Genomic DNA, 8,581 nt, shown 5'->3' on the forward strand with positions numbered 1-8,581 from the left:
GATGAGAAGATCATTGGTGATGACGATGGTGATGATTTCCCCCTCCCGGAGGGAAGTTTCCCCGACAGAACAGCTCCACCGGAGCCCTAGATTGGTCTTGCCAAGATTCTGCCTCGTGACGGTGGGGTTTCGTCCCGTGAGCTATCTTATGATTTTTTTTCCTCGACGAAAGACTCCATATAGCCAAAGATGGGCATCATAGGGACACCAGGGGGCCCACGAGGCAGGTGCTACCTCTTGAGCATCCTCGACGAAAGACTCCATATAGCCAAAGATGGGCATCAGAGGGACACCGGGGGGCCCACGAGGCAGGTGCTACCTCTTGAGCACTACATTGGGTTTCCTTGAAGAGGAAAGGATGATGGAGCAAAGTAGCGTAAGTATTTCCCTCAGTTTTTAGAACCATGGTATCAATCCAGTAGGAGGCTACGTGCGAGTCCTTCGTACCTGCACAAAACAAATAACTCCTCGCAACCAACGCGATAAGGGGTTGTCAATCCCTTCACGGTCACTTACGAGAGTGAGATCTGATAGATAGGATAAGATAATATTTTTGGTATTTTTATGATAAAGATGCAAAGTAAAATAAAAGCAAAGTAAAAAGCAAAGGAAGTAACTAAGTATTGGAAGATTTAATATGATGAAGATAGACCCGGGGGCCATAGGTTTCACTAGTGGCTTCTCTCAAGAGCATAAGTAATTTACGGTTGGTGAACGAATTACTGTTGAGAAATTGACAGAATTGAGCATAATTATGAGAATATCTAGGTATGATCATGTGTATAGGCATCACGTCCGAGACAAGTAGACCGACTCCTGCCTGCATCTACTACTATTACTCCACTCATCGACCGCTATTCAGCATGCATCTAGAGTATTAAGTTAATGAAAACAGAGTAACGCCTTAAGCAAGATGACATGATGTAGAGGGAATCCTCAACGCCATAAGTCACCACGAAATTACACGCTTTGTCGACTTGGCGTCCATAGTACGAAAGTACTGTGCGATGGAAAGCGCCTGGAAAACCGAAATAAAATTTTGGGATAATCCAGCACTAAATACGAACCCAGTCCGAAATAAAAGGGTGCATTATCGCCAGACACCCAACACCAAAAGGCAAAAACCCTCTACAGGGCATGGAACCGTACTGGAGGTATGGCTCAATGGACCCTGTAATATTCACAGTGCAGAGGGCGCCAGACCAACTCATAGCCTTAGAGCATGTTGGATACTCCGGCAGGTGGCCAAAAGTGGCAAAGATCTTCTAACCCCAGAAGCCACAGAGCACCAGCCCAGGGATACCAGTACGGTATTAACAGTCTTCGAGACTTTCGCGTCAAATAATATGCGAAAACGAACACTCCGCAGCCCTGTCGAAGTCTAGCACGTGGCAACAATAAACCCATGGAGTGACACGGCTATTACTTTTAATGCCAGTGACGAACCTAAATTCCGAACAGCCCGAGCACCAGCCGCATTGGTCCTTAGTCCAATAGTGGACGGCTTTTGACTCACCAAGGTACGCATGGACGGTGGCATCAGATTGAACCTCATTTACGAGGAAACTCTTCGAAAAATGGAAATAGATTGGAACCGCATCGAGCGAAGCAGCACAACCTTTAGAGGAATAATCCCCAGTCGGGAAGCGCGTTGTACAGGAAAAATCATACTAGATGTGGTGTTCGGCACGCCGGATAATTACAGGTCCGAAGAGGTCACGTTCCAAGTGGACCCGTTCAGTAGCGGATACCATGCTTTATTAGGGCGGGAGGCGTTTACAATCTTCCAAGCCATACCCCATGACGGGTACATGAAGCTTAAAATGCCCGGGCCCAACGGAATCATCACTCTTGCTAGTGATCTGGACATAGCACTCCGCGCCGAAAATAAGACAGCCGCACTGGCCCTCGAGGCACTATCTGAAGCCCTAGCGGCCGAGGAACTGACTGCGCTGCGCTCCACGGTAAACAGGGACGACGTGATACTCGATAAAAGATCCAAGTCCACCTCCTTTAAACCGGCGGACGAAATAGTCAAAATCCATGTCTGTCGTGGTTTTGTCACGGCAGATGTCCTAGAGAAAGGACTTAGTCATGGAGCCATCTCAACGGGTTAGCTTGAAGGGGTTAAAGCGGACACAGGGACGCAAGAGAGTTTATACTAGTTCGGCCCCTTCGATGAAGGTAAAAGCCTACGTCTAGTTGTGATGGAATTGATGCGGTTTCGATGACTAGGGAGCAAACAAGCTTCGCCTAAGTCTCGAGTTGTTGTCTGTTGTCCTTGAACCGCCGCCGGGTCGTCCCCCTTATATACATGGGTGACGCCCGTCGGTTTACAGATTCCCAACACCGGCTCATATACATGTTCGGTTTGGTCTCTACTTATTCCTAACTTACAATACAACTTTACATACCGACGCCGGTTTACGGCTATAGGCCTTAAACCGATCATGGGCTTTAAGCCCTCATCTACCTTCATGGGGTTTAACATACTTAACTACTGATGAAGTTCACCCGGCCCAGATAGGCCGGTTTACGCCCAGTAGTAATATCCCCAACAAAGTCCATACAATGGACCCTACAAAAATAGCTTCCATCGGGGTACAATTAAACCCTGATCTCGACGCCGCACTTCGAGAGTTCCTACATGAGAACTGGGACATTTTTGCCTGGCACCCTTCAGACATGCCAGGAATACCATGCAGGCTGGCCGAGCACAGCCTAAATATCCTAAAAGGATTCAGGCCAGTCAAGCAGGCTCTTCGGCGTTTCTTTGAACCTAAGAGACAAGCCATGGGAGAGGAACTAGCCAAGCTATTGGAGGCCGGATTCATCAGAGACATAAAACATCCGGACTGGCTAGCAAACCTGGTGATGGTACCAAAGAAGGACAAATCCTGCCACTTGTGCGTCGATTTTAAGGACCTCAACAAGGCCTGCCCAAAGGATCCCTTCCCCCTCCCCCGCATTGATCAAATCATCGACGCTACCGCAGGACACGATTCATTGTGTTTCCTCAATGCATACTCCAGCTACCATCAAATTAAGATGGCAGAGCCAGACCAAGCCGCAACGGCATTCATCACACCGTACGACCCACTCTACTTCAACACAATGCCCTTCGGGCTCAAAAATGCCGGCGCAACATATCAGCGCATGATTCAGACATGTCTGGCAAACCAGATTGGCAAAACAGTGGAGGCATACGTAGATGACGTGGTCGTCAAAACCAAGCATGTCGAATCTCTAGTAGACGACTTGAGGCTCACATTCAATAACCTCCGAACATACGACATCAAGCTCAACCCAGAAAAATGTGTTTTCGGCATACCAGCCGGAAAGCTCTTGGGCTTCATTGTATCCGGTAGAGGAATTGAAGCAAATCCAGCCAAGATCCGAGCTCTGTCACAATTGGACATCCCAAAGGACCTCAAACAAATACAAAAATTGACCAGATGCGTGGCGGCTCTAAGCCGCTTTATCTCCCGCTTGGGAGAAAAGGCATTACCCCTTTATCGCCTCCTCCGGCGCACCGAACACTTCGAGTGGACGGATGCCGCCACGGCCGGACTCAACGAAATAAAAGCCATATTGGCAACAAACCCAGTCCTGGCCGCACCAAACATTGGTGAACTAATGCTATTATACATTGCGGCAACTCATCAAGTAGTAAGCGCAGTGCTCGTCGTCAAACGAGAAACGGACGGACACAAATTCCCCCTTCAAAAGCCGGTTTACTATGTGTCCACTGTCCTTACTCCATGCAAGTCACGGTACCCGCATTATCAAAATATAGTGTACGCGGTATTTATGGCATCCCGGAAGCTGCGACACTACTTTCAAGAGTGTTCGATAACGGTAGCCTCGAAAGTACCACTTAACGATATTATAAACAACCGCGACGCGACGGGCCGGATTGCCAAATGGGCCATTGAGCTCCTCCCATTCGACATAACTTACAAGCCACGGAGAGCTATTAAGTCGCAAGTTTTGGCCGACTTCGTCGCCGAGTGGACGGAAGCCGAACTCCCTAAAGAGTACGGCACATATTCAAACTGGATCATGCACTTCGACGGCTCCAAAATGTTGGCTGGTATGGGGGTTGGCGTTGTTTTGACATCCCCAACAAGAGATACAGTTCAATATGTACTACAGATAATGTATACGGACTCTAACAACGCAACCGAATATGAGGCCCTTCTACATGGTCTCCGGATGGCAGTATCCATGGGCATTCAACGCCTAGAGGTGCATGGGGATTCGAACCTTGCGATATCCCAAATAAATGGAGACTTTGATGCCAAGGATCCGAAAATGGCAGCTTATCGCAATGCCATCCTAAAAATGTCAGCTCGGTTCGAGGGGCTCGAATTTCACCATATAGCCCGGGAAAACAATCAGGCAGCAGACGTCCTGGCATGCATCGGCGCAAAACACGATGCCGTCCCTCCCAACATCTTCTTGGAGAGGCTATTCAAGCCATCCGTAGTATGGGAAGGGGAACCCAGAAATAACAGCCCGGACCCAACTGCACTGCCCGACACCGAATATTCTGACATAATTGGAGGCTCTGCCCATGAAATAACATCTTCAGCCCACATAATAATGGCAGTCATCGTCCCGTTGACAGAACCATTCCTAGCCTACCTAACTAAGCAGGAACTTCCCGTGGACCAAAACGAGGCACGCTGCATAGTGCGGCGATCTAAAGCCTATAAAGTGCATGAGGGAGAGCTTTATAAGAATAGCACCACCGGAGTCCTTCAAAGGTGCATCTCCGAAGAGGAAGGGCGGAATCTTCTGGCTGAAATTCACGCCGGACTCGGCGGTCACCACGCGGCGGCCCGGGCCCTTGTAAGCAAGGCCTTCTGTATAGGCTTCTATTAGCCGACGGCCCGGGCAGACGCTCAGGACTAAGTCCAACGATGCGTTGGTTGCCAGCTTTTTGCTAACCAAAGCCATATGCCACCCACTGCCCTCCAAACTATCCCCATCACCTGGCCCTTTGCGGTCTGGGGGCTTGGCATGGTTGGACCCCTTAAAGGAGGAACCCACAAGCAAAAATACTTACTGGTCTTGGTGGATAAGTTCACCAAATGGATAGAAGCCAAGCCTGTTAAGACGGCCGAATCCGGACCGGTGATAGACTTCATATCCGGGGTCGTACACCATTACGACGTCCCCCACAGCATCATCACTGATAACGGCACCAACTTTACGGCCGATGAGGTAAAACTCTGGTGCAAAAACATGGGCATCAAGCTTGATTATGCTTCAGTCTATCACCCACAAACTAACGGTCAGGTCGAGCGAGCAAATGGTCTTATCATGAGCGGCATCAAACCCAGATTAGTGCGGTCCCTCAAGGAATCTAACACGCATTGGGTAGAGGAGCTCGACTCCGTACTTTGGGGGCTACGGACCACGCCGGATCGCACTACCAGATACACACAATTCTTTATGTTATACGGCGTAGAGGCGGTTCTGCCCTGCGACATTATTCATGACTCACCTCGAGTGCGCATGTACGAAGAAAGAGAAGCCGATATCGATCGGCAGGACAGTTTGGACGCCTTGGAGGAGGAGCGTGACGTGGCAAAAGCCCGTTCTGCATTCTATCAACAGCAGGCCCGAAGATACCAAAGCAGAGAAGTACGGGCCAAAACTTACAATATTGGTGAGTTAGTTCTACGCCTGCCACATAAGAAAAAGGACAAACTCAAGCCCAAATGGGAAGGTCCCTTCATCATTGACCAAGTCCTGACTGGTGGAGCGTACCGTCTGCGGGATGCATCGGATAATCGACTCGAGCCGAACCCATGGAACGCAGCCCGACTTTGAAGATTCTACGCCTAACGTCGGACTCTGTGTTCGTCTCCTTCCTCTGTCCATTTTTTATACACTATCTGTCTTATATTTTTCTCCTTCTCCTTTTCTTTTCTCTCACAGCCTTTAGGGGCCCATTCGTGCCTTGTTTGCACGCAAATGACGCGCCATCCGCGCTCATTATAGCTGGGGGCTTCTTTAATAGAAGCATATTCATACGGGCTTTATGCCCAACACATGTGTTATCCTTCCGCATGTACCCTTTATTCACCATTATATGCATCGATATGACTTAAGTTTTGGCCAAGCTGGGTTGCCTGGCTCTTGTATTTATGCCCTACGTTCCCGTTAATTCGGCTAGGGCATAAGGGGAGCACCTCTGCGATTGTTACTGCCGGGTCAGCCGGATGTGTACCTCAGACTGGGTGAAGCCGAAAGCTAGCGTTCTTAAGGGAATATTCGGTCGGTGGACTAAAGATGATTTTTCACTTATTTACTTATGCGCCCCCAGATGTTTTTTCTGCGTCTCTTCTCGCAGTCCGGACATGCACTTTAGGGCATGCCTCCTAGGGAAAGGAACCCCTAACGGAACTATTCTCCCTGGAATATGTGTGATCCGGCTTTTCTTCAGGTGCTTGCATTTCCGTCCAATCATTGATAAAATCAACAAGTGCTTGAGACTTAACCGCCGTCCGAGGCACATACTTCAAATCGTGCGGCCCAAGCTCTATAGCCCACTTGGCAATCCGGCCAGTTGCTTCCCGGTTCTGGATGATATCCCCCAAAGGAGCAGAACTGACCACCGTAATTGGATGCCCTTGGAAGTATTGTTTAAGCTTCCGGCTTGCCATAAAAACTCCATACACCAGCTTCTGCCAATGCGGATACCTTTGCTTGGACTCGATGAGTACCTCGCTGATATAATAGACCGGACGTTGAACCGGATGCTCCTTACCTGCCTCCTTTCGCTCCACCACAATAGCCATGCTGACCGCCCGAGCATTAGTAGCAACATATAGCAGTAACGGCTCCTTGTCAATGGGAGCGGCGAGCACAGGCGGATTGGCCAATTGCCACTTTAAGTCCTCAAATGCTTCATCAGCAGCGGAACTCCAGAAAAACTGATCCGTTTTTTCAACATCTGATACAAAGGGATTGCCTTCTCACCAAGACGACTGATAAACCGGCTTAACGCAGCAATTTGGCCTACCAGGCGTTGAACATCATTGATACACTTCGGTTTAGCCAGGGAGGTGATGGCTGTGATCTTCTCCGGATTAGCCTCAATTCCCCTGTTGGACACCAGAAAAATCAATAACTTGCCCGCCGGTACACCAAAGACACACTTGTCCGGATTAAGCATCATCTTGTATGTCCTCAGGTTATCAAAGGTTTCCCTCAAATCATCAATCAGAGTCTCCTTCTCCCTGGACTTAACCATGATATCATCCACGTAAGCATGTACATTACGGCCAATCTGCTTGTGAAGACAATTTTGTACACACCGTTGATAAGTTGCCTGGGCACTCTTGAGCCCGAAGGGCATAGACACATAGCAGAAGGCTCCAAAAGGAGTTATAAATGCCGTCTTCTCCTGGTCCTTAACTGCCATTTTGATCTGATGATAGCCAGAATATGCATCCAAAAAACTTAAACGCTCACAACCCGCCGTAGCATCAATAATTTGATCAATATGGGGGAGGGCAAAAGGATCTGCTGGACAAGCCTTATTAAGATCTGTGTAATCCACACACATGCGCCAGGTGCCGTTTTTCTTAAGGACCAGCACCGGATTGGCAAGCCACTCAGGGTGAAAAACTGCAACAATAAAGCCACCTTCTAAGAGCCTGGCTACCTCTTCTCCAATCGCCTTGCGTCTTTCTTCGTTAAACCAGCAGAGGAACTGTTTCACCGGTTTGTATTTAGGATCCACATTAAGGATGTGCTCAGCGAGTTGCCTCGGTACACCTGGCATGTCAGAGGGCTTCCATGCAAAAATGTCCCGATTCTCACTGATGAACTTGATGAGCGCGCTTTCCTATTTCGGATCCAAATTAGCACTGATGCTGAACTGCTTGGCCGAATCGTCAGGTATAAAGTCAACAAGCTTAATTTCTGCTGCCGATTTGAACTTCAGGGCCAGATCATGCTCCATAGTTGGCTTCTTTAATGGAGTCATGTCCGCCGGATCAACATTGTCCTTATAATACTTCAGCTCCTCGGTGGCACAAACCGACTCTGCATAGGCCGCATCTCCTTCCTCGCACTCCAAAGCGATTTTGCGGCTTCCGTGAACCGTTATTGTCCCCTTGTGACCCGGCATCTTGAGCTGCAAATACACATAACAGGGTCGTGCCATAAACTTGGTGTAGGCCAGTCGCCCAAACAGGGCGTGATATGGACTTTGGATTTTCACCACTTCAAACGTCAATGTCTCCGACCTGGAATCATGATCATCCCCAAAGGCCACTTCCAGAGCTATCTTACCAATAGGATATGCTGAACTGCCAGGTACTACACCGTGGAACACCGTATTAGATGGTTTGAGATTTTTATCTGTTAGTCCCATACGACGGAAGGTCTCATAGTACAAGATATTAATGCTGCTCCCTCCATCCATGAGCACCTTGGTGAACTTGTAACCTCCCACCTGAGGCGCCACCCGTAGAGCCAACTGACCCGGATTATCAACCTGGGGAGGGTGATCCTCTCTGCTCCATATGATTGGATGTTCAGACCAACGTAGATAACGGGG

Source organism: Triticum urartu, chromosome 2A (genome assembly GCF_056163025.1).
Source record: "Triticum urartu cultivar PI428250 chromosome 2A, HENAU_Tu73, whole genome shotgun sequence".
NCBI classification, from domain to species: domain Eukaryota; kingdom Viridiplantae; phylum Streptophyta; class Magnoliopsida; order Poales; family Poaceae; genus Triticum; species Triticum urartu.